Source organism: Pseudophryne corroboree, chromosome 4, assembly GCF_028390025.1.
Source record: "Pseudophryne corroboree isolate aPseCor3 chromosome 4, aPseCor3.hap2, whole genome shotgun sequence".
Lineage (NCBI taxonomy): Eukaryota > Metazoa > Chordata > Amphibia > Anura > Myobatrachidae > Pseudophryne > Pseudophryne corroboree.
The window spans coordinates 317,733,177-317,760,540 of NC_086447.1; the positions used below are offsets into that span (position 1 = coordinate 317,733,177).

General features: G+C 44.2%; 1 long non-coding RNA gene across 2 annotated transcripts in view; it reads left to right on the forward strand.

The window, feature by feature from the left end:
• Nucleotides 1-27,364, forward strand: part of LOC134909449 (uncharacterized) — a 923,346-nt gene that overhangs the window by 261,784 nt on the left and 634,198 nt on the right. For both annotated transcript variants that reach the window (XR_010175935.1, XR_010175936.1), the window contains exon 2: nucleotides 3,999-4,708. This is a non-coding gene — a long non-coding RNA (uncharacterized LOC134909449). The remainder of the gene's footprint in view (nucleotides 1-3,998; nucleotides 4,709-27,364) is intronic.

A 27,364-nucleotide genomic window follows, 5' to 3' on the forward strand; every position in this document is an offset into this window, starting at 1 on the left:
TCCATGCAAGTATGGGGAGAATATACAAACACAGTTAAGGCCATGGTGGGAATCTAACCCATGAGCTCAGTGCTATGAGGCAGTACTGCTAACCACTACACCATCAATGCTACCCATACATTTTCTTATTTGGCTGAGAGTTGCACTGCTTATTTTCTGCCACCATAGCTAATTCCCCATTCCAGTCTTATCAATATGTTAGGCCATGACCTATTTTTGCTAATATCTGTGTCAGTGTAATTATTTCTCTAGTTATGGTTAAGCCAAAGTGTAGTATCCAGTAATAAACCACCAAGTGACTTACAACAAAGTTATTATTTAATCTATGGTACCATTCACAGTCATTACCCTTATAGGGGAATTTGTATACATTTAGAAGCTGACGCAAAAATATATTGAAAGATGTAAGAAATACAAATAATAACATTAAATATAACAACTCTAAAGATATTGTTAAGGTTCAATTCAATAAGGAACAATATTGTCAATATACCACTGGAAGACTCAAAATAGCTGTACATAGTAAGTTCATAGTGATGTACAGAAAAATTAACAATTTGTAGTGATATACGTAGGAAATGCAAGTAATGAATTAATGCTTGTACAGTAGTATAGTTTGATTAGTGTTAAAAACCTTTAGTTCATCGTTTATGATTATAAGGAAATATATCCAACTCTTATTGAGAGTCATATTAGACCATAATTATGTATAGTATTTCTGTTTTCATTTTCAGCCAGCTAAATAGTACTATAATAAAAAGTAGTGCATTATATTGTATACAATATTAATTTGCTACAGTAGATCCAACATAATGTTCTTCTAAAGGATTCAGTCTTCATGACTAGAATTTGCATCCACATAGCTTAAACATTATGTACTGGTCATTGTAAAGACAAAAGGCAACATTATTTACCAGTGATTATTGAAGCAAAGACAAACTACGAAATTCTTCTTTGCAGAGCACTTTAGCCTTACTTGTGTTTATATGCTAGGTATCTAGATCTGTGTATTATCCCTGTGGTTTGCTATGAAGGATTACATTTGTCCTGCAGACAAAAAGATTACAACTCTCACTAAATTGTTGCTAAGACAGCCAATGCAGTTTGTGTTACCCACAAGATTAAAACGCAGCCTTACAGACATATAATCTGTTCCGCTATATTTTTGTAAGAAGTCTTGTTGACCTCACACTGCCCACTTTATGGAAAGGTTAATCAATAACCTTCCTGTTGTGCTTATGTGATAACTGCTTGGTGCGTTTCAACCTAAATTTCACACTAACGTTACATTGCACAGTGTCCTACTGTACTGATGCTTATGTTTAGGATTGACAGCAGCATGCACATGAATGGATGTGACCATGTAAAATAAAAAAGATTTAAAGGTAAATTTTAGTTTTAAGACATAATTAGATCTATCCTTTAGTTAGGCAGGTAGAAGCAGAGGCACTGAGATGGCCCAGCAGCGATAGATTCTGACTTCTTTTGGAAATTTCTTCTGTTTCTCTGCTTTTCATATTGAGCAATATTTCTTCAGATGTCCCTGTATCTTGCATCTAAAACATTTTCTCATTTCCTTAACCTGTGATTGCAGCTTTAGGCAGTGTCGGACTGGGGCTTGAAGGGCCCACAGGGGGAATGCAGTGATAGGGGCCCATACATAGGGGTGTGGCCAGCCTAAAAAGTGGGTGTGGCCATCCTCCACAGAGGCTTGAAATACACAATAGTTTAGTGCAGTGTAATGCAACATATCTACCATGTATAAAACAAGTACACAGTCTGGAACCTGATTCCTAGAGGAAGGAGTGGGCCCTCAGGCAGTGGGGCCTACCGGTGGTTTCCCTGGTACCCCTGTGGGCCAGTCCGACCCTGGCTTTAGGGGGTTTCCGGTGTCACTTTCCACATCATCATACTGTATATTCGTTACTTTCTATGTTGGTGTTCATGTATAATTCTCATGTGATATACTAACCTAAGGAGAAACATCTCACTCTTTAAAATGGATCTTTAGTGCAGCTTTTGTAATGCATAGCTCTTTCCCTTTGTGGTAGTCTCATGTGAATCACCTGGTCATCATCAACTAGTAAAACTTATCGACATGCTTGTCTGTCGTCTTATCCTGTTCTTGGTTATTATCTCCTTATATGTCTTTAGGAATAACCTCCCCCCAGTCAGCTATGGATAGAAGCATCTCAACCTTAAATTCACACTGCTGATCAATGGCAGCTCCAGAGGTGGGACTGCGGCACAGTTCAGAATTCAATAGGGGAGCCATACCAACTGCCAGTGAGTCCCTGCCGGTGATGTTTGGCAGTGGTTGGTGTGGCTCCCCTAATTGAATTTTGGATTGCGCTGAAGCCTCACCTCTGGAGCTGCCACTGCTGATGATAATTGCAATTATTCAATTTAGGCAGTGCTACAGATGTTCATACACCTAGCATTTGTATGCAATATTATGTGAGATGCCAGAGTCTCCCCAGACACAGAGAAACACCACTCAAAGTATACTAAAGACACAGTCTTGCGACTTCATCCATGTAGGAATTCGTTTTAAACACATATACGTCGCAGATGAAGCACAATGGAACTAGGCATGAGAAAACGCCACGCATTTTATAAAATATAATTAAAAATATAAATATATAAACATAAAATGTTGAACTACATACTAAATGGGGTAATATTAGGGGATTCTTTACTGAAAAAAGACTTAGGGGTTCACATAGATAACAAATTAAGCAGCAGTACCCAAAGTACACTTTTCACTTCTTCATGAAAAGACCCCTGAGTTTAAGAACCTATGCAATATAGAAATGATAGCTAGAATCTGATTGGTTGCTATGGACAACACCACCACTTATCTGTTTTAGAATATTTAGTATTTCTTCTCCTTGGATGGCTGGCAGAGATATCTGGTTGAATAGGTTCCTGAAAACCTGGTAGCATTAGACAAGGGTACAAGAGAAATCAGAAGACTGACCAGTTGTAATATTGTTTAGGCAACCGGTACAGTGGGGGTCATTCAGACTCGGCCGCTTATGCGACCAACAGTGCAGTTTGCTGATGACGGCAAACTGCATATGCGCAGTGGCCGCACAGCGGCTGCACTGACACACAAATTCCAGTCGCATCCCTGATGGATGCAACCATGATGTGATTAACAGCAGCGAGCATTTTCGGGACAGCAATGCGGCGTTGGGATGGGGGCGGGCTGGGATCATTTTTGTAGTGACTGTGTGGCGCATTGATAAAAAAATGCCTGCTGACCTCCTGACAGGGGTCAACCTTAGATCTGATGCATTCGCAATTAGATTGCGGACGCATCGGAAGGCAGCCTCACACATGCTGGACAGCCTTGCCCTGTGCTGAGCGGCCATATGCAGCCATCTGTGTTCATCTCTTAAAACCCCCCAGTATGTGTTGGGATTTCGAGTACCACAAAAGTGAAGCGACACAGGTTGTTCAAGAAATAATCAGTAAGTGTCTCAATAGTTGTGGAATTGCAAGTGCTAGCATGTGTGACCTAGTACTGTAGTTACACAGCTGCAGAGACACAGGCTGCTCAACTGTTATATAATATTGGAGCACCTTTTTCTATAGTGATCTCTAGGTAGGATAATGTGCTATTCCAAGTCAGTACTGATTACTTACTGTCCTTCCACTATTATTGTCTATTATTGGTTTCTTAATGCATTGAAGTTTTTTCTTTTCCCCTCTTTGAGCCCTAATGAAGACATATTTAACAAACTACACACATATGTGACATTGCCCTGTTGTTTTCTTTTTTACATTGCTATTTTGTGGTCTCTCCCTTTGTTATTAGATCCTTATAGGAGAAATAAATTTGGTGAATAAATTCCCCTATATACTGTTGAAATATACAAAACATTTTGCATCACTGTGCCAGTTTCATAACTGGTGTAAAACCTTCATCCATTTCCTTTGCACCGGTTCACCTGGATACAAACTTACTGTACATCTTTGTTTTTCTTCTGTAGATTGAGATAAAACCTTCTGTCATTCCGGGACCTAATATCTTTACTTTGCCAAGTCCATTCCTCCACCAGAATCATCCAAGTCGATAAACTTTGCATACTGCATATGTTGGTGAGATGTTCACAGATCAAGCTGCAAAGTGCTGAATGTATACTTTTACCTTTGCCTGGATCTCGGTTCAGTGGAATCTTGATGTCTTGTTGTAGCAATCTATGGATACCTGTGAACAATGAATTCCAAACATTACCTATAAATGAAGGATTGCTGTTGTCATGGTAATATGCTGATGGACAACTTGGCCTTGATGGAATTATTGAAATTAAAACAACTATTGTGGATTTGGTTAGGCTATTCATCTGCACACAGCATTGGAAAAGATCAGATATAATCAGAGGTTATCATGTTGACCATGATCATGCTACCATACTCTATTCCACAAGCTTTCAGCTCAACAGTTTTCAAACTATACCTCAAGATTGAATCCATGCTGGAGAGGAAGGAAAGAATACAGTACATAAGCCTGTTGTACTGTACATAATGAATCCAAATGACAGTAACGCTATACTTATAACAGGATCCTATTTCATCTGATTGACATGATCTTGACTAAATAAGTAAGGTTCTATAACTTTTGCATTCAAAATCTCTTATCCATAAAACAACAACGTATTCTGAAAAACATCTTCTCAAGCTATATATACATGAGTCAAAGGTAAGCCAATGTTGGGCAATGTGGGGGTATTCCTGGTGGCAACGCTATTTGTAGTGGATGGAGTTGTTCAGGGAAGACGTGTAAATGTGGAAGGGTGGTGGTATACAGTTAAAGTGCATCTTAATTTGTGACATATGTAAGTTACATAATTTTTTTAATCTTTTGTCTGTTTATGCTTTTGTATAGAAATGTCCATGCAAACTAATATAATAGATCCAGAGGTGGTCTTTTGGCAAAGAACATGAAAGACCCAAGCCCAAAAACATAGTTAATGTTGCTTATCCACATTCTGGCTCTAGGTTTTCTTTATTTTGTTAAAGCTTTTTTTTCCAGCTATTATACAGTCCAATTTATTGACTGGTTAGCATAGCACAGCGTTCAACATCTATTGTCTTCTACTGCCAAGTCACACTCATTTAAAACTGTTGCAGTGTGCAAAATTTTGCAAAATTTGAGGAAAGCACTATGCTGTTTCCATGGTGCATATTCATCATTCTTAAATTGTCACAATTTCTACATTCCCCAGGGGATGTAGAAATTGTGACATTCATCAAACTCTGAAAAAGTTTTTTTTTTTTTTAGTTTGAACGTTAAACTGTTCTCCGGAGCGGGGCCGAGGCAGCAGTGTGATCTCTGCTGCCTGGCGGTCCCCTGAAATATTGTCCTGACGGTGTGTGTGTGTGTGTGTGTGTGTGGGGGGGGGGGGGTTTGAGGGCCGCAGCTGCAGTGTGATCTCTGCAGTCGGGCAGCCACCTGTAATAATGTTACAACTGCTAGGGGGAGGGGGCCGCAGCCGCAGTGTGATCTTTGCAGCTGAGCAGCCCCCTGTAATAATGTGCCGGTGGGGTTGCGGCTGCAGTCCCGGCAATAATGTCCTGCCATGGGGGAGGGGGGGGGGGGCGGGAATACATGGCTTCAGAGTGATTTCTGCAGCCGGAGAGACTCGTCAATAAGGTGCCAGCAGGGGGTTAGGATGGCTGTGGCAGTGCTCCATTCTGCAGGTGGCAGCCAGAGAGGAGAATTATCACATTTCGAAAAACTGTCTTCTCAAAAGGACCAGTTTTTTAAAAGTGCTAATTTTCTCATGGGGCATGATGAATCATAAGAAAATGTGAAAGAATATAATGACAATTGAAAACTAAAAATTCTCATTAGACATTTTTTTCATGATGAATATGCCCCCATATGTGGTCTTCTGGCTCTGTTGGAGATGGTCATCCTGCTTCTCCATGTGCAGCTTAGGGGTTAGCTCTTGCAGCCAACCCAATTATTAGAATAGCAATCTCACTTATTATTTGATTTTTGTAAATAGCAATCTAAGTACAGTTTGTTTTTTGCTGCCTTTTTCTTAGACATCCTCCTACTTATCTTTAATTTCCTGTCAATCGCTCTCTCTATTTAAAACAACTATGGCAGCCAGACACAGGTTAACAGGTCTCATCATGTCACGTGAAAGCAGAGAAAGGGAGGAGGCTAAGATGCCACAGTAAAAACAGAGCTCAGGAGGGCAATCTAAACCCTTCTCACAACATCATGTGCCATGTCACTGTGGTTGCCATGGTCATCACATAATAGTTGAATATCTGTAAAATTATAAATTATTTATAACAATCTGTATAAACAAAAATGGACAAGAATAACAACACAAGCTGCTTCTTAAGTTTACCACAGTGATTTATGTAGGAAAAAAAATAAATCACTTTTTCATGGGTTTTATGGATTTTTGGTTTAAGATTGTTTTCCTTTTGTTATTGGGAAGTAGTTAAGAAACAAAACTCAAGTTTGATGACATAATTTCCCCAACCAGTTATTGCTTATGCAGTGATTTGCATCCATGTTGTATGAACTTTGTTTCATATTGAGGTGTATTTGACTTTACAATGTTCTTACAGTAGTTTGTCAGAAGCCTCACAAGTACTCTGAACTGCAACAGGATAGAGTCGCTTTCACTATACAGTTTGGTATTTGTATGTCCCTTCTGTGCCCTTGTCACATAATGACTGTAAGCCTTGTTTATGAACAGCAAATAACGTGCACCTGCACTGCTTTTTACTTTTTAACAAGTTAATTTGTCCCTGTATTGAATATGAAGGTCCATTTTGCATATGAAGGTCCATTTTCTGGTGCATGGGTCTGTCCCTAGGAATTCAAACTGCACCTAGTTCTGTGTGTCCTTTGTTTGTTGACCCAGCTAAAAATGACAATTGTTGAAAAAGTAATATGTCCCCTAATGTCATCCTATTACAACTTTTGGTTCTATGAAAATACTGCTCAGTTTATCTTAATTTCATTTCTGTAAGTATGGGAACAGTGGAATTGACCAGTGACGTGCGGTGGGGTGAGGCAGGTGAGACAGAGCCTTAATAAGTGACCACCCATACGGTGCATACCAGTTACCGCCTATCCACCTTGCGGGAAAAGCAACAGCGTTAATAATACTGTTATTCCTCAGCGCAAAGGACAAGTGGGACTTTATAAACACTTCATCTATATAGGATATACATCATAGTGATAAGAGTACACAGGTCACTCTATACAGTTATAGTGTACACTATATTTTTTCCTTTTGTTAAGGAGAGTTTTTTTGTACCTGCATGCATAGCTTGATTGTATAGGACTTTTAGGGGCAAGTTTAGTGAATGTGGTGAATGTTATATGTTTGCAGATATAGGCTTATTCATACCTGTAACTGTGTGAAAACTGTGTCATATGGTTACATTAAAATTGTTATACTTACCATCTGTCCCACTGATTGGACGCTGATTCCGGAAAGCTGAAACGAAGACCAGGTATATTAGAAATGCAAATGTGTACTATTATTTAACCACATTCAATAACCTACTGCCATTGAATCAGGCTTACCCAAGCAGGCCTGGATTGAATAATATAGCTTGGGTGGAGGCACACTTATTAGTTAACTATCCATTAGCTTCAAGGGAGGGTTACAAATAGTGATGAGCGGGTTCGGTTCCTCGGGATCCGAACCCCCCCGAACTTCACACATTTTACACGGTTCCGAGGCAGCCTCGGATCCTTCCGCCTTGCTCTGTTAACCCGAGCGTGCCCGAACGTCATCATCCCGCTGTCGGATTCTCGCGAGATTCGTATTCTATATAAGGAGCCGCGCGTCGCCGCCATTTTCACTCGTGCATTGGAGATGATAGTGAGGGGACGTGCAGCGTTCTCTCAGTTTCTGTGTTCAGTGTGCTGCAAATATCTGCTCAGTGTGCTGCAAATATCTGTGCTCAGTGTGCTTGCAAATATCTGTGCTCAGTGTGCTGAAAATATCTACGTTCTCTGCCTGAAAAACGCTCCATATCTGTGCTGCACTGTAGTATATAGTAGGAGGACAGTGCAGAATGTTGCTGTGACCACCAGTATATATATAGCAGTACGGTACAGTAGTCCACTGCTCTACCTACCTCTGTGTCGTCAAGTATACTATGCATCCATACCTGTGCTGCATTTTAGTTGTGCGCAGTATATAATAGGAGGGGACAGTGCAGAATGTTGCTGTGACCACCAGTATATAGCAGTACGGTACAGTAGTCCACTGCTCTACCTACCTCTGTGTCGTCAAGTATACTATGCATCCATACCTGTGCTGCATTTTAGTTGTGCGCAGTATATAGTAGGAGGGGACAGTGCAGAATGTTGCTGTGACCACCAGTATATAGCAGTACGGTACAGTAGTCCACTGCTCTACCAACCTCTGTGTTGTCAAGTATACTATGCATCCATACCTGTGCTGCATTTTAGTTGTGCGCAGTATATAGTAGGAGGGGACAGTGCAGAATGTTGCTGTGACCACCAGGATATATATAGCAGTACGGTACAGCAGTCCACTGCTCTACCTACCTCTGTGTCGTCAAGTATACTATGCATCCATACCTGTGCTGTATTTTATTTGTGCGCAGTATATAGTAGGAGGGGACAGTGCAGAATGTTGCTGTGACCACCAGGATATATATAGCAGTACGGTACAGTAGTCCACTGCTCTACCTACCTCTGTGTCATCAAGTATACTATGCATCCATACCTGTGCTGCATTTTAGTTGTGCGCAGTATATAGTAGGAGGGGACAGTGCAGAATGTTGCTGTGACCATCAGTATATATATATATATATATAGCAGTAGGGTACAGTAGTCTACTGCTCTACCTCTGTGTCATCAAGTATACTACAAAAGTTCAGTAAAATGACCCAAAAATCTAAATTAAAAGCGTCTGATGAGAAGCGTAAACTTGCCAATATGCCATTTACGACACAGAGTGGCAAGGAACTGCTGAGGCCCTGGCCTATGTTCATGGCTAGTGGTTCAGATTCACATGAGGAAGGAAGCACTCATCCTTTAGCTAGAAAACTGCAGTGCCACTCCTAGATGGGCCAGGTGTTTGTGTCGGCCACTTGGGTCGCTTAGCTTAGCCACACAGCTACCTCATTGCACCTCTTTTTTTCTTTGCATCATGTGCTGTTTGGGGCCTATTTTTTAAATCTGCCATCCTGTCTGACACTACAGTGCCACTCCTAGATGGGCCAGGTGTTTGTGTCGGCCACTTGGGTCGCTTAGCTTAGCCATCCAGCGACCTCGGTGTAAATTTTAGGACTAAAAATAATAGTGTGAGGTGTTCAGAATAGACTGGAAATGAGTGGAAATTATGGTTATTGAGGTTAATAATACTATGGGATCAAAATGACCCCCAAATTCTATGATTTAAGCTGTTTTTGAAGGGTTTTTGTAAAAAAACACCCAAATCCAAAAACACACCCGAATCCGACCAAAAATTTTCAGGGAGGTTTTGCCAAAACGCGTCCGAATCCAAAACACGGCCGCGGAACCGAATCCAAAACCAAAACCCGAAAAATTTCCGGTGCACATCACTAGTTACAAATAGATTAGAAATATCCTCTTTGCATTATTCTAATAATTTTTATAGCCAAAACTCCTTGAGTAAAAAGTCTATGACTCACCTGCCTATCTTTTACCCACATTTCTGATCAAAACTCACTAAATTTCCAGGAGTTTATACTGCTGCACCAGTGTATAATACCCACATGTACCCTTTGGCTCATATATTGGGTGTAAATATGGCTCTGGTGCTAGCCAGTGACTCCTGAGCTATTTAGCTCACCACATGTCCCTGGAATTGAACTTATTAGCTGGGTCACCAAAGGGTGTATGAATGTTTTTATTTTATTGGTGGAAGTACACTTAGAAGTATTCTTTGTCTAATTTAATTATCTTCCTATACAACAAAATCTTGTCTTTAAATGTTAGTGTTTAAGTTAGAGATGAGCGGGTTCAGTTCCCTGAGTACCAAACCCCGCAGAACTTCATGCTCCAAGCCCGGATCTGAGACTGACTCGGGACCCACCAGACTTGGAAACCAGAACGAGGCAAAACGTCGTCATCCCACTGTCTGATTCTCGTGAGATTTGTATTCCATATAAACAGCTGCGCATCGCCGCCATTTTCACTCCGGACTTGGAGAGTGAGGGAGACAGACCTCTGTCTCTCTGTGGGTGGTGGTGTCTGGTGGGGTTAGTGTGTGCTCTGTAGGGGTGCCGCTGCAGTCACTGTGGTGTACCTGTGCTGTTAGGGGTGCTGTCCTGGCTGTCACTGGTGTTTCATGTGCTGTTAGGGGTGTTGCAGCTGTATATGGGTGTTGCTGTCCTGGCTGTCACTGTGTTGTACAGGGGGCAGGGGCACTGTCCTCCTGTATGCTGTAAAATATAGGGGTGCTGTTGTTAAAATAACATAACACTGGCCCTGTATGCTGTAAAAATTCAGGGGTGCTGTTAAAATAAAAGTACACTGGTCGTGTATGCTGTAAAAATACAGGGGTGCAGTGAAAATAAATGTACACTGGCCTTGTCTTGTAAATGGTAAAATTAAAGAGGTGTTGTGAAAATACAGGGGTGCTGGCACTGTCTGCGGTTGCAAAGTATGGGCCTGACCTTCACAGCATTGTATGGGAAGAGGAGGCTCCTACCACCATTTGCATGCCCCCTGCAAGTGCTTGGAGGAGCACCGCTAGTCCAGTTGCTGATATTGAGATTGAAGATGTCAGTGTAGAAGTACACCAGGGACGTGCTGTCAGGGGAGGCAGTGCCTCCCCTGTCATTAATGATTACAATAATATAAAGAAGATACTTATGACACATATTCTGTGTCCTAAGTATATGCTTTATATTATTGTATAATTTCTACATTTGAAAACAGGTTACATTTTTTTTAGAGGCACCGGGAGCGGTGCCTCCTGTGTATAATGGCAAAGAGCCGGAAGCGGGGGGTGGGCAGGGGGCGCGACCAAGGACAGGGCTGTAAAAGCCCGTTAAAAAAACCAAGATAAGCGGCACCAGTGTGAGTGCCTCAGTGACAGGGGCGTGCTTTCAGCCCATATGAAAGCACGCCCCTGCCTCTGAGGCAGATATGATTGGGCACTAGAAGTTGAGCTCACCCGCTGGCCGCTTCCGTTCCTTCGGCCAGACCCTCTGCAGCTCTGCTGATGAGAGTCTGGCGGCCTCTGCTCCCCTGGCCTCTCTTGACTAGCGGTTGCGTAGAGCGACGGGTGCTGGTGAATTCACCCCCGCTCAGCACCGCTAATCACCTGTTTCACCCCCGCTCAGCACCGCTAATCACCCGTTTCACCCCCGCTCAGAACCGCTAATCACCCGTTTCACCCCCGCTCAGCACCGCTAGTCACCCGCTCAATGCCAGCGCCGCTCAGCAAGCTTCCTCCCCCCCACACCGCTGAGCTGATGCCGCTCATCCCCCCCCCCCCCTGGCTCACCGCTGGGCGCCGCTCACCCCCCCCCCCCGGCTCACCGATGGTCCGGCACATCACCCCCCCACCACACTCACCACTGGGTGCCGCTCATCAAGACCCCGCCACTCACCGCTGGGTGCAGCTCACCTCTCATCACCCACAGCTCACAGGCAGACACCCCCACACCCCTCGCTCATCAACCACAGCTCACCTCTCATCACCCCCAAGCAAGCACCCCCCCACTCATCACCCACAGCTCACCTCTCATCACCCCCAGGCACCCCCCCGCTCATCACCCACAGCTCACCTCTCATATAACCCCCAGGCAACCCCCCCAGCTCACCTCTCATCACTCCCAGGCACCCCCCCCTCGCTAATCACCCACAGCTCACCTCTCATCACCCCCAGGCACCCCCCCGCTCATCACCCCCAGCTCACCTCTCATCATCCCCAGGCACCCCCCCGCTCATCACCCACAGCTCACCTCTCATCACCCCCCCTCCCCCCAGGCAGGCCCCCCCCTTCCCCTGCTCATCATCCACAGCTCACCTCTCATCACCCCCAGCTCCCCCCTCCCCTGCTGATCAACAAGCTGCTCACTGTTTATCACCCCCCCCCCTTATCACCCCCAGTTCAGCGCAGCTCCCTTCTCATATCCCCCCCCCCCTCCTCACTGCCGCCCGCCGTTCACCTGCCAGCTAAGCTGAGCTGTCAGCTGGAGGGAGTGCAGGGGAAGCTGTAATGCCGGGCCAGGGGCTTCACTGAAACTATCCTGCGCTCACCCCCCCGCTGGTGGCTCATTGAGTGTCGGCTGGGGGGAAGCTGCAGTGCTGTGCCTGGGCTCCACTGAGACTGCTGCGCTCACCCCTGCTGGCGACTCATGTGATGTATGTATACACAACATGAGCTGCCAGCGGGGGTGAGCGCAGCATAGTCATACACCAGATGAGCCACCGGCAGGGGTGAGCGGGTGACTACAAGGACCTGTATATGGCCGGGTTGCCCCATGGGTGCTCATCATTTTCCGTCGGTGCATGCTATTTTGCCTTCTCTCCCCTCAGCTCCATACCTGACGAAGCCTGACACAACACAGGTGAAACGCGTTGATCAGCTACGGACTAAGGACACAGACACAGATCGCACTGTCCTCCCGCAGCACAGCCCCACCAGTCTGCCGGCAGACATCTCCGTACCCCGGACCAGTGCCCACACTAAAAGTGAAATTCAGCCAGGACTAAAGAGACTCATTGCGGACAAGTACCTCCAGTCACGGAGGATTTACACCCTTACATTCCGGACCAGTGCCCGCACAAGCCGTGAATGCAGCGGCACCCGGCCGGGATCGAAGGGGTTTCCATTGCGGCTAAGCACCTCCAGCAAACGGAGGATCCGTGAGTAATCAGAAGCCCTTCATTGAACTAACACCGTGAGATAACAAAGTATCTATATGTTTAAAACTGCTCCTATTGAGAAAACAGCTTTGATACAGTTGTTGCAACATACCAGGATATAATAACAGCCACCCCCAAAAAAGCTAGTATTAGTAGAAATACAGAGATAAACAACAAATCCTGCTACCACTCAAATACTGGGATCAACTTTTATCATAAAATTGTTGGTGGTAGAGTAAAATGCACTCTAGCGTATCTACCCACACACCATCATTTATATATTTTTTATTATTTTTTATAATTATTATTTATATATCTTCTGCTATTCTTTATCTTATTCTATCCTAACTATACTCACTTTATTCTAAATTCTGACTTATTGCTTATTTGCACAAATTGATTGTTTGTCATATCCTATACCGGTATAAAATATTACGATCTTATACGTTATTCTACTAGAAATATTTGCATTTTTTAAGAGAATAAAATTGTTTTTATTTTGAACTATTAACAGCTTTATGTTTTATATCGAGTAAGCTCTAGAAGAAACACATTCTTAACCATAGTATAATTTAAGGCTTGAGGTAACCTTATCCCTCTCCACAGCAGCTGCTCCCTATAACCACCAGGTGTAAGCGCAGTTCCCACAAACCCCCACTACCATAACGTGTATAAGCGGCTATTCTGTAGTGTAACGTGTATAAGCGCCTCTACTGTGGTGTAACGTGTATAACCGGCTCTTCTGTGGTGTAACGTGTATAAGCGTCTCTTCTGTGGTTTAACGTGTATAAGCAGCTCTTCTGTGGTGTAACAGGTATAAGTGTCTCTTCTGTGGTGTAACGTGTATAAGCGTCTCTTCTGTGGTTTAACAGGTATAAGTGTCTCTTCTGTGGTGTGACTTGTATAAGCGTCTCTTCTGTGGTGTAACGTGTATAAGCAGCTCTTCTATGGTGTATTGTGTATAAGCGGCTCTTCTGTGGTGTACCGCTCCTGATAGGCTGCCGGTCCGCAGCAGATTTGAAATAGTAGCGCCGCAGTCATAGGAGCCGCAGTGCCGCCAACCACAGCCTCCTCCTCGCTACACCTCCGCCACCCTCAGCCGCACCTCTGCCTCCTCCGCACCATTCCGACCACAGCCTCCTCATCCACTGCACCGCAGACCACAGCATCCTCAGCACTGCCGCTACTAAAGAGGAAATCTTACCCTGCTGCCTTTCTCTCTCCCTAGTCCCTTACTGTCCCTCTCTCTCACTCTCCCAGTCCTTCTATCACTTTCCCTGTCACTCTGTCACTCTCCCTGTCCCTATGTCCCTGCTGTCACTTTCCCTGTCCCTCTCCATGTCACTCCCCCTTTCCCTATGCCCCTGCTGTCACTTTCCATGTCTCTCTCTCTGTCACTCTCCCTGTCCCTATGTCCCTGCTGTCACTTTCCCTGTCCCTCTCTCTGTCACTCTCCCTGTCCCTATGTCCCTGCTGTCACTTTCCCTGTCCCTCTCCCTGTCCCTATGTCTATGCTGTCACTTTCCCTGTCCCTGCTGTCACTTTCCCTGTCCCTCTCTCTGTCACTCTCCCTGTCCCTATGTCCCTGCTGTCACTTTCCCTGTCCCTCTCCCTGTCCCTATGTCTATGCTGTCACTTTCCCTGTCCCTGCTGTCACTTTCCCTGTCCCTCTTTCACTCTCCCTGTCCCTATGTTCCTGCTGTCACTTTCCCTGTCCCTCTTTCACTCTCCCTGTCCCTATGTCCCTGCTCCATGTACAACCAGAAAAAGGTAATAAATAAAGTACCTCAAAAATAGGAGAGAGACACTTAGTGTAACACCGTAGGGAAATGTACGGAACCAATGATAAAATGGCACACTCACATGGACTTAAAATAATTAGTGCTCGTCATCCACCCAATTTGAGAGTATTAGCTTCAAGTATCTTCCTCCAGTAGAATCTCAAATAAGGAAAAGACACTTAGTGTAACACCGTTTGGAAATTTCAAAAAACTAGTGTTAATGATAGGTAGCACACTCACATTGAGTTAAGTAATAAATGCTCATCATCCACCAAATTGGGAGTGATATCTTGACATTCCTCCATCCAGGAGGAAACGCGTTAAGCAGGTGGTTTTTGAGTCCCGTGGGACCAGCACTGTGTTGAAATATCCCTTTGATGAGGACTTTTGACTTTTTCCATCCCGAATTTACCAGTTCGTGGAAGCTGTTTCCCAGTGTGAGCCACTCCTTTTGGAGGAGATATGTTTTTATGTTTTTAATCAAATGTGAGTAACCTGGTAATTAAAAATCCTATGTTTTTATGAAAAACAGTGTTGCACTATTTTTCTTCGTTTATTTTACATATTTTACTGGAGGAGGATATTTGACGTCATCACATTCAAATTGGTGGATGATGAGCTTTATTTATTCCAACTGAATGTGAGTGTGTTACCTATTTCTCATTGGTTCATTGAATTTCCAAACGGTGTTACACTAAATATTTTTCTCTTACTTGAGATTCTATTAGATGAAGGAATGTCAAGATATCACTCCCAATTTGGTGGATGATGAGCATTTATTACTTAACTCAATGTGAGTGTGCTACCTATCATTAACACTAGTTTTTTTAAATTTCCAAACGGTGTTACACTAAGTGTCTTTTCCTTATTTGAGATTCTACTGGAGGAAGATACTTGAAGCTAATACTCTCAAATTGGGTGGATGACGAGCACTAATTATTTTAAGTCCATGTGAGTGTGCCATTTTATCATTGGTTCCGTACATTTCCCTACGGTGTTACACTAAGTGTCTCTCTCCTATTTTTGAGGTACTACAAATCGAGAAACACTTTTGGAGGACCAAAGACGAAAGGGACTGTATTGACTTCTTTATTTATTACCTTTTTCTGGTTGTACATGGAACATCTTCTTTGCGCCACAGGGATCTCTCTTTTTGTTTTTGTATTTCTGTAAGGGTTTGGTGGACCTAGAGGTACCCAGGCTGCATTGTTGAGTTTATTGCGCAGTGGTTAAGGTTTTCCTCTCTTTACCTATGTCCCTGCTGTCACTCTCCTTGTCGCTCTCTGTCACTCTCCCTGTCCCTATGTCTCTGCTGTCACTTTCCCTGTCCCTCTTTCACTCTCCCTGTCCCTGCTGTCACTCTCCCTGAATTTTTTCTCATTCCATGTGGCATAATGTGAATTTCGACTCATTTTGTGTGCTATGTGAATTTCAGCTCGTACCGTGTGCTATAATGTGAATTTCGGCTCGTACTGTGTGCTATAATTTGAATTTCGGCTCATACCATGTGCAATAATGTGAATTTCGGCTCATTATGTGTGGTATAATGTAAATTTCAGCTCATACTGTGTGCTATAATGTGAATTTTGGCTCATTCTGTGTGCTATAATGTTAATCTTGGCTCATTCTGTGTGCTATAATGTGAATTTTGGCTCATTCTGTGTGCTATAATGTGAATTTCCGCTCATTCTGTGTGCTATAATGTGAATTTCCGCATATACTGTGTGGTATAATGTGAAATGGGCACCAGTACTAGACAGTATAAGGGGTCCTGCTATTGTGGTGTATAAGGGGTATATGGTGTGGTAAACTACACTGAAGGACACGCCCCCTTGTGAGTGGCCACGCCCCCTTATCCAGAGTGCACGCGCCTTCGCCGCGTACATAATTGCAACCTTCACTTTTCCATATCCCCACTTCAAAATTCCACTTCGACCACTGTGAGGGATGGTATCAGAATCCTGGCGCTTGAGATGACAATGGTCAGAATACCGACAGCGTCATCCCGATGTGCAGGATCCCAACAACCCCCCAAACCCTCCTGGCCTGCAGCCTGTACCTAAACTGTGCCAGGTAGAGCCCATTCCTAAACTGGTACTGCTGGCCAGGGATGACTCTGCTTGTCTCCAGCTTCCACCATAAGCAGCAGCGCAGCTGTTGGGAGACCTGCTGCTGCTGGCAGAGAATGGAGGTGAGAAGAGTCTGTCCCCATGCTGTCTGAGAGGAGGCTCGAGAATCTGCCCCCTAATGCTGTAGTGCAGGTAGAAGGAGATAAAGCAGGCACAGCCAGGGGCAGTGATGACAGGCTATAGTGCTATGGATTGTATGAGGAAGAGGGCCCAAATTGGTGTGTTGCTTAGGGCCCCATGAGGTCTAAACTCGCCTCTGGCAGCAGCCATAGCGGCGGCTTTAGTGGGCATGCCTCACCTGCCACTGACCTCACCGCACGCCACTGAAGTACACCAGGATGAGGAGGATATGGGAGTAGCTGGCACTGAGGAGGAAGTTGACGATGAGGATTCTGATGGTGATGTGGTTTTTTGAATAAGGCACCAGTGGAGACAGTTTATGTCCGTGGGATGAGAAAGCCCGTTGTCATGCCTGGGCAAAATGCCAAAAGAGCCACCTCTTTGGTGTGGAATTATTTCTTCACAAATCCGGAAAACAGGTGTCAAGCCGTGTGTTGCCTTTGTCAATACGTAATAAGTAGGGGTAAGGACGTTAACCACCTAGGAACATCCTCCCTTATACGTCATCTGGAGCGCATTCATGAGAGGTCATTGTCAAGTTCAGAAACTTTGGGTAATAGTGTAAGCAGTCCACTGACACCTAAATCCCTTCTGCCTGTTGTACCCAAGCTCCTGCAAGCCACACCACCAACTCCCTCAACGTAAATTTCCTCCTCAGTCAGGAACGTCAGTAGTCCTGCAGGCCATGTCACTGTCATGACTGACGAGTCTTCTCCTAACAGGGATTCCTCCAGAGGATCCTTGAGTGGTACGCCTACTGCTGCTGTTGCTGCTGCTGTTGCTGCTGGGAGTCGATCGTCATCCCAGAGGGGAAGTGGGAAGACCACTTGTAATACTTCAACTAAGCAATTGACTGTCCAACAGTCCTTTATGAGGAAGATGAAATATGACAGCAGTCATCCTGTTGCAAAGCGGATAACTGAGGCCATAACAACTATGCAGGTGTTAGACGTGCGTCCGGTATCCGCCATTAGTGCAGTGGGATTTAGACAGTTGATGGACGTACTGTGTCCCCGGTACCAAATCCCACTTAGATTCCACTTCACTAGGAAAGCGATTCCCGGACAGTACAGGGACATTAAGAAAAGTGTCCTCAGTGTCCTGAAAAATGCAGTTGTACCCAGTGTCCACTTAATCACAGACATGTGGACAAGTGGAGCAGGGCAAACTAAGGACTACATGACTGTGACAGCCCACTGGGTAGGTGTATTGCCTCCCACAGCAACAACAGCAGCGGCACCAGTAGCAGCATCTCACAAACGCTAACTTGTTCCTAGGCAGGCTACACTTTGTATCACTAGTTTCCATAAGAGGCAAACCACTGACAACCTCTTACGGAAACTGAGGGACATCATCGCACAATGGCTTACCCCACTTAGACTCTCCTGGGGATTTGTGATATCGGACAACGCCACCAATATTGTGCGTGTATTACATCTGGGCAAATTCCAGGACGTCCCATGTTTTGCACATACAATTAATTTGGTGGTGCAGAATTTTTTTTTAAAAATGACAGGGGCATGCAGGAGATGCAGTCGGTGGCCAGAGTAATTGCGGGCCACTTTCAATATTCAGCCACTGCATGCAGAAGACTGGAGCACCAGCAAACACTTCTGATCCTGCCCTGTCATCACATGAATCAAAAGGTGGTAACGAGGTGGAAATCAACTGTATGTGCTTCAGAGGATGGAAGAGCAGCAAAAGGCCATTCAAGCCTATACATCCACCTACAATATAGGCATAGGAGGGGGAATGCACCTGACTCATGCACAGTGGAGAATGATTTCCGTGCTGTGCAAGATTCTCCAACCCCTCGGACTTGCCAAACGCGAAGGCAGTTTAGACACTGTCAGCTTGAGTCAGGTCATTCCCCTCGTCAGGCTTTTGCAGAAGCAGCTGGTGAAATTGAAGGAGGAGCTAAGACAGAGCAATTCCGCTAAGTATGTGGGACTTGTGGATGGAGCCCTTCATGTGCTTTTCCAGGATTCAAGGGTGGACAATCTATTGAAATCAGAGCACTACATTTTGGCCAACGTGCTCGATCCTAGGTTTAAAGCCTATCTCTATTTCCAGCAGACACAAGTCTGAAGAGGTACAAAGACCTGCTGGTGAGAAAATTGGCAACTCAAGTGGAACGTGACCCGTCAACAGCTCGTCCTTCATTTTCTCCCGCAACTGGGGCTGCGAGAAAAATTATAACATTTCCTAACCCACCCGCTAGCGGTGATGCAGGGCAGTCAGGAGCAAGTGTTGACATCTGGTCCAGACTGAAGGACCTGCCAACGATTACTGATATGTCTCCTGTCACTGCATATCATGCTGTCACCATTGACAGCATCCAAGTAGCCATGTCAGACAGTCCGTATGTATACTGACAGGAAAAAGAGGCAATTTGGAGGCCCTTGCACAAACTTGCTTTATTTTACCTAAATTGCCCCCCCTCCAGTGTGTACTGTGAAAGAGTGTTTAGTAAAGCCGGTAACCGTGTCAGCGATCGGCGTAGGAGGTCACTTCCACAAAATGTGGAGAAGATGATGATCATCAAATGAATTATAAATTCCTCCAGGAAGACCTTTACCAGCAATTGCCTCCAGAAAGTACACAGGGACCTGTGATGGTGGATTCCAGTGGGGACGAATTAATACTCTGTGAGGAGGAGGATGTACACACTGAAAGGGGTGAGGAATTGAAGGATGAGGATGAGGACGACATCTTGCCTTCGTAGAGCCAGTTTCTGCAAGGAGAGATTAATTGCTTCTTTTTTGGTGGGGGGATCAATTGCTTCTTTTTTTGTGGGGGCCCAAACAAAGCAATAATTTCCACCACAGTCATGTGGCAGACCCTGTAGCTGAAATGATTGGTTTGTTTAAGTGTGCATGTCCTGTTTATACAACATTAGGGTGGATGGGAGGGCCCAAGGACAATTCCACCGTGCACCTCTTTTATTTTCTTTGCTCTTTGGGGCCTAGTTTTTAAAACTGCCATCCTGTCTGACACTGCAGTGCCACTCCTAGATGGGCCAGGTGTTTGTGCCGCCCACTTGCGTCGCTTAGCTTAGTCATTCAGCGACCTCAGTGCACCTCTTTTTTTGTTTGTGCCACCCACCTTTTGGCCTAAAAACAATATTGTGAGGTGTTAAGAATAGATTGGGAAATTGAGGTTAATAATACCGTAGGTACCGTAAAATTCTGTGATTTTAGCTGTTTTTGTGTTTGTTTTAAAAAATCATCCAGATCCAAAACCAAAACCCGAATGGGTGGTTTTGGCAAAACCAATCCAGATCCAAAACATGAGTGGGGATCCAGATCCCAAACCAAAACACAAAACATGACAAGTGCCTGCCGCGCATCTCTACTTTAAGTAGGCATGCTCTTGTGCATAATCTGCACTCATAACAGATTGTCCTGATCTGATCTGCACAACTCCTCCCACTAGTTTGTGCAAATATTTATACCCCTGCATATATTGCCACTTTGGCTCTTCATCTCCTTCCATACCTGTACAAATAGGTACATTTCCACAAAAGTACACAGAAAAGTTGTTGTAGTGTAAAAATTTACCTCAGTTTGCAGCAAAGGACAAAAAAAGGGGATTCCCAAAAATCTCACCAAATTTATATAATAGAGTAATTTCTCTGCTCCAATTATAGTATTTTGAAACCACAATGCAGTATTCTAGTATTTTTGATGGCTAATCCTTCTAATTCCATAATGAGCTTTTTATAAGTAAGGGAATGTCAATTCCATGGAGGTGTTTACACCCTCTACATCTGCGATTGACAGAATCCCCGGGCTAAACACTCCCACCGATGACATCATTATTTTTACTTTTTTACAAAGGTAAAACACACACATAATTGAAAACAAAAGGCAACTAAAGAATTATAACAGTTGTTACACTGTATTTCCTTAAAATTGTAAGGGGTCTATGGGCAGGATGTAGGAAAATGTGGTACCAAACAACCAGCTCCTGTCATATTTCAAAAACAGCCTATAACATAACAGTTAGGAGCTGATTGGTTGGGACTGTATCGCTCTCCACTTTATCTCTCTCCAAGGCTTGGTAAATAGGCCCCTTTATCAGGGCTGTCTTTTTATATGAGCACTTGTCCAAGCCCCCAGGGGTTTAAGGGCCCTAGGCTGTTAGCTGAGAGTCCCCTCTTTCCATGGGTACAATATTTTTGAAAATTGGCCTTAGGGAACATGAGATATCAGACTTCTAAGCAGTCACCATCAGAGCATGTTAATTACTCTTCCCAGCCAGATATTTTGGGTTCCATCTTACTTAGAGTTTTTATGAGGGTATACTACAAAAGCTGGGACTCTCCCCTTTTGGTGGACACTGGCAGCATGTCTCTACTTTGCCCAGAACCATAGATATTAGCCTTCCAGCAGCTGGTCCCAACTCCAGATCCACACGCCTGGTATGCTGTTTTATATTTTTCCTTGGTGGATTGCTCCTGAACTCTGATCCACAAGACCCTAGTACCTCCAGAAAGGTTGGCCTCTCTAGTTTTTTACCCTATTGAAAGCTAAGAAATCTATTTCCAGGAACCGGAGATATTGGCAGTCAAGCAAGCTGCCCTCTCACCAGAAAATAATGACTATTATACCCACTCCACTATCCACCCCTCCCCTGTATATTAAACCCTGCCCTACCACCCTGTTAGTCATATACCAGGGCCCCTTCATTGAGCCCGATGCCCCTTCTACAGTTTAGTGTTCTCCCTCCTACCCCATCTCCCACCATCTGTGCAGTAAAAGAGTAATCAGCAGAAATTACTGCTGCAGGTCCTACATGCTGAGTGGAAGATTGAATAACCCATACCACCTGCAAGACATTAAAGCTGGCACAGATAGCACTTCCCACCCCTACCCCTGCAGGATTGATAGGGGCTTCAGTGCATTGCTTTGCCCAGGAACCTACACTGCTGTTAAGACTGCCCTGCCCTTTATCTCTGTCCACTTTATCTTTCTCTAAGGCTTACTACATGGGGTCATTCTGACCCAATCGCACACTGCAGTTTATCGCAGCAGTGCGATCGGGTCAGAACTGCGCATGCGCCGCAGTGCGCTGTCACATGCCAGATGGCTGAAGGCCGTCAGGCTGCTATGATCGCCTCTGCCTGGTTGACAGGCAGAGGCGGTCGGTGGGCGGGGATGTGGAACGGCAGTGTTTTGCCGCAGTTTCGTGGGCTCACGAGTGGCCGGATCGAACGGGGGCGGGCCACAGTGGCTGCATGACATCACACACAGCCGCTGCGGGCCGGGGAGCGATGAGTAGCTCCCGGCCAGTACGCTAAAGCTGCGCTGGTCGGGAACTACTCTTGTAGTGCAAAGGCATCTCCGCTGTGCGATGCCTTTGCACTTCTGCGGGGCGGGGCCGGCACTGACATGCGGGGCGGAATAGCCCTGTGCTGGGCGTCCCCCCTCATGTCAGTGTGAATGATCGTAGCTGTGCTACATTTAGCACAGCTACGATCATCTCGGAATTACCCCCATAGACCGCTAAGTTTCTTAAATAGACACTGATCACCTGATGATAAAATTAGTATATGGTAATTAGGGATGAGCGGGTTCGGTTCCCTGGGAACCGAACCCACCCGAACATTGCGATCCGAGTTGGGATCCGAGCTTCATCTTCCTACTGTCGGATTCTTGTGGGTTTTGGATTCTATAAAAGTCCCGTGCATCTGTGCCATCTTCACTGTGGAGAGTGTACTGGACGGATGTGTAATCTGGCGTGGAGCAGGTGCACTGTCTGCTGTATCTGAAAGGGGTGATCTCTCTGTCTGCTGTATCTGCAAAATGGGTGTGCTCTCTGTCTGCTGTATCTGAAAAAGGGGTGCTCTCTCTTTCTCCTCTATCTGAAAGGGGTGCTCTATCTGTCTGCTGTATCTGAAAAATCGGGTGCTTTCTCTGTCTCCTTTATCTGAAAAAGGTCTGCTCTCTTTCTGACTCTCTTTCTGACTCATTTATGCAACACTGTATTTGCCAGTGTATGATATATATTTCTGACTCATTTGTGTGACGCTGTCGGTAAAGATCAACCGCAGTGTGTAATTATTCCATACATTTCTGACTCATTTGTGTGACACTGTAACCGCCGGTGTGTGATATAAAAAATACTTCTACATATTTCTGACTCATTTGTGTGACACTGTAACTGCTAGTGTGTGATATAAAAAATACTTCTACATATTTCTGACTCATTTGTGTGACACTGTAACTGCTAGTGTGTGATATAAAAAATACTTCTCCATATTTCTGACTCATTTGTGCGACACTGACCATGAAGGTCAACCACAGTGTGTAATTATTTTATATATTTCTGACTCATTTGTGCAACACTGTAACCGCCGGTGTGTGATATAAAAAATACTTCTACATATTTCTGACTCATTTGTGCAACACTGTTGCTGAGATGGAAGACAAACAATTGAAAGATCTGGAACCACTTCCTACTACTAGTGCTGAATCTGTTGCCACTAGTCATGACATTGAAAATGCAGGTCTGTCAATGTCATCTGTGAAGGCATATGCCCAATGGCATAGAGGGCATGTAAAATCAAAGAAGCAATATTTTACGGTGATAACTAAAATTGACAATATGCCATTCACTACACAAAGTGTCAAAGGCTAAGGCATTGGCCTGTTTATATGACTGGTGGTTCTGCATCTCATAGGGATCATGTAAGCCCTCCTCCCTATAGAAGAGTTAAAAAATTAAACTTGTTAACGCACAGGATCCAACTGTGCATTCAGAAATATCACCAATCCCCAAGGAGAGTCCAAGTGTGTCCACGGTTACAATATATAAGCCTGACCTTTACAATAGCAAATGTAATTCCAACATTTGCATGCCCCTTGCAAGTGTTGGGAGGAGCAGCGCCAGTAAATGCGCTGAAATTGGGATTGAGGATCACTGTAGAAGTACACCAGGATGAGGAGGACATTGGTGTTGCTGGCACTAATGAGAATGTTCACAATGAAAATTTTGATGAAGGGGATGTGGTTTGTTTAAATAAGGCTCCAGTGGAGACTGTTGTTGCCCATGGTATGAATAAGCCCATTGTCATGCTTGAGCAAAAGGTAAAAAATTCCACCGCTTCTGTGTGGAATTATTTCTCCCCACACCCAGACAATTACTGTCTAGCCATCTGTAGCCTATGTAAAGTCATTGTAAGTAGAGGTAGGGACCGCAACCACCTAGGAACCTCCTCCCTGTTACGCCATCTGCAGCTCATACATCACAAGTTGTTGACACGTTCAGAAACTTCAGCTAATAACGTAAGCAGTCCAGTGACAAATAGCTCCCTTTTCTCTGTTGGCTCCAACCACCTGCAATCCACCCAACAAACCAACACCTTCATAGTCAATTTCCTCCTCAATCAGGATCGGAAGTAGTCCTGCATCCAATTCCTCTGGAGGATCCTTGAGTGCTACGCCTATTGCTGTTGCTGCTGGGATTCGATCTTAATCCCAGAGGGGGACCAGGAAGACTACTTGTAGTTGAACAAAACAATTGACTGTTCAGCAATCCTTTGCAAGGAAGATGAAGCTGCAAAGTGGATTACTGAGACCATAACAACTATACTGGTGTTAGACTGCGTCCAGTCACTAGACAAGCAATTCCCAGCCTGTACAAGGACCTTAAAAAAACTGTTATTAGTGTCCTCAGAAATGCTGTTGTACCCACTGTCCACTTAACCATGGATATGTGGACAAGTGGAACAGGGCAAACTAAAGACAATATGACTGTGACAGCTCACTGGTTAGATGTATTGCCTTCCACAACAGCAGCAGCACCAGCAAATGGCAACTCATTCAGAGGCAGGCTACGCTGTGTATCACCGGTTTCAGTAAGAGGCACACCACTGGAAACCTCTTAGAAAAACTCAGGGAAATCATTGCACAATGGCTTACCCCTCTTGGACTCTCCTTGGGATTTGTGATATCTGACAATGCCACCAATATTGTGGGAGCTTTATATCTGGGCAAATTCCAACACGTCCCATGTTTTGCTCACACAATTAATTTGGTGGTGCAGAATTTTTTTTTTTAAATTACAGTGGTGTGCAGGAGATGTTGTCGGTGGCCCAAAAAATTTGTCATCATCTGAAGCAAGAGGTAGTAATGAGGTGGAATTCTACCCTTTATATGCTTCAGCGGATGGAGGAGCAGGAAAAGGCCATTCAAGCCCACACTTCCACCTATGACATATGGAAAGGATCGGGAATGCACCTGAGTCAAGTGCAGTGGAGAATAATTTCCATGTTGAAAGGTGTAGGGTCTTAAACCCTTCTACGGTGCCTGCCACATGTGAAGTTAGTATGGACACTGCCAGCTTGAGAGAGGTCATTCCCCTCAAGAGGCTTTTGCACCTCACTTCAACATCTCCTCCTTCATTTCCTCCGGCAACTGCGGCTGCGAGGAAAAAAATCTAAATTTTACAAAGAGACCCACTGACAGTGATACAGATCACTCTGGAACAAATTTTGACATTTTGTCCGTACTGAAGAAGCTGCCTACAATTGCTGACATGTCTACTGTCACTGCATATGATGATATCACCATTTGAAAGAATGGTTGATGACTATTTCAGTGATAGTATCCAAATAGGTATGCTCACCCTCCAGTGTGTACTCAGAAAGAGTTTTTAGTGCAGCCAGGAATCTTGTCAGAGAAGGCGTAGGAGGTTAAGTCCACAAAATGTGGAAACATGATGTTCATCAAAATTAATTACAAATTCCACGAGGAAGACCTTTACCAGCAATTACCTCCAAAAAGTACAGAGGGACCTGTGATGGTGGATTCCAGCAGGGACGAATTAATAGTCTGTGAAGAAGTGGCTGTACACACTGAAAGGGGTGAGGAATAGGATGCTGATGACATCATGGCTATTTAAAGTACTAAATCCAGTTTGTGCACTGCCCATTGCCAGCTTGTTTTGTGGGGGTCCAAACAAAACAATAATTTCAGCCACAAGTGGCAGTCCCTGTCACTAAATTGATTGGTTTGTTAAACTTTGCATGTCCTATTTAATATACAACATAAGGGTGGGTGGAAGGACCCAAGGACAATTCCATCTTGCACCTCTTTTCTTTGAATTATGTGCTCTTTGGAACATTTTTTTGGCATATTTTATAAAACTGATATCCTGTCTACTACTGCAGTGCCACTCCTAGATTTGCCACGTATTTGTTCCGCCCACTTCGGTCACTTAGCTTAGTCATCCAACTACCTCGGTGCAACCTTTTGGCCTAAACTCAATGAAACCAATATTGTGAGGTATGAGATGTTCAAAATAGATTGGAAATGATTGGCAATGAATTTTATTGAGGTTAATAATGCTACAGGAACAAAAACATCCCTAAATTATGTTATTTTAGCTATTTTTATGATTTTTTAAACAAATACAGATCCAAAACCAAAACCCGCAAGGGTGGTTTTGGCAATACCAATACAGATCCAAAACATGAAGGAGTTCCAGATCTAAAATCAAAACACAAAACCAGAAAAATGGCCCAACACACACCCCTAATGGTAATAAGGGCATATGCAATATTCTGTCAAATAAATTAAGTGTTGCTTGATAATTAATGTCATATACAACAGTGGGTTTCGCCAAAATGTGCAATATGTAGGTTGTTAAGAGTCTGTAGCTTTTGCATACAGGGCTTGAGAGAGTTCCTGGTGGATTTTTGTGCACATTCACTGCATTTGTGGTGTCAGTGTTTCCTGGGAAGGTACATAAGATGTTTCAGCAGGTGTTACTGTATAGAGTCCATGTAGCACTGGATGTTATCTCTCTAAATGAGCTTACACAAATAAGGTTGCCTTCCAAAGGTACTGTCAGTCCATAGAGATGTCAGGCTTAGTGACTGGTGCCTTTTAAGGAAAATGTCAAAAGCATGGCACAGACTCAATACAGCAGCACCTACTGAAACGTCTTCATCACACATCCCCTGTAATTCATCACACATTATAGAGCACACAGACACACATAGCCACCAATGTGCTGGAGAAAGGTGGCAATTTTCTAGTAGAACAAATCCTCCTTATTCTTCTCCCCAGTGTTTACTTCATGGTGGGTGGAAGGTGATGTCACTGCTGTGTTGGGAACACCCTGCCTTGCCTCACCGAGATTGCTAGACTTTGCAGGGTAGCAGGGAGATCACCACTATTTCTGTAGTCAGCAGGACATTCATAGAGTTGGCAAGTATGAAAAAGATATTTGTGGAAATTGGATCACAGTTAATGTTTCGCAAAAGACCTGAGTGACTGGTAACCATGCTTTCCCTTGCTGTTAACCGCAGTAAATAGAAGAGGCTCCCTCTAGAGGACATATTAATTATGTCTGGGTTTAAAATATTTTTTCAAGCACTGTTACTGTATGTACAGCATCTTTTTTTTTTTGCAAAAGGACTGGAGATAGGTCAGAAGACTTTTGTAGTCATGTTATAT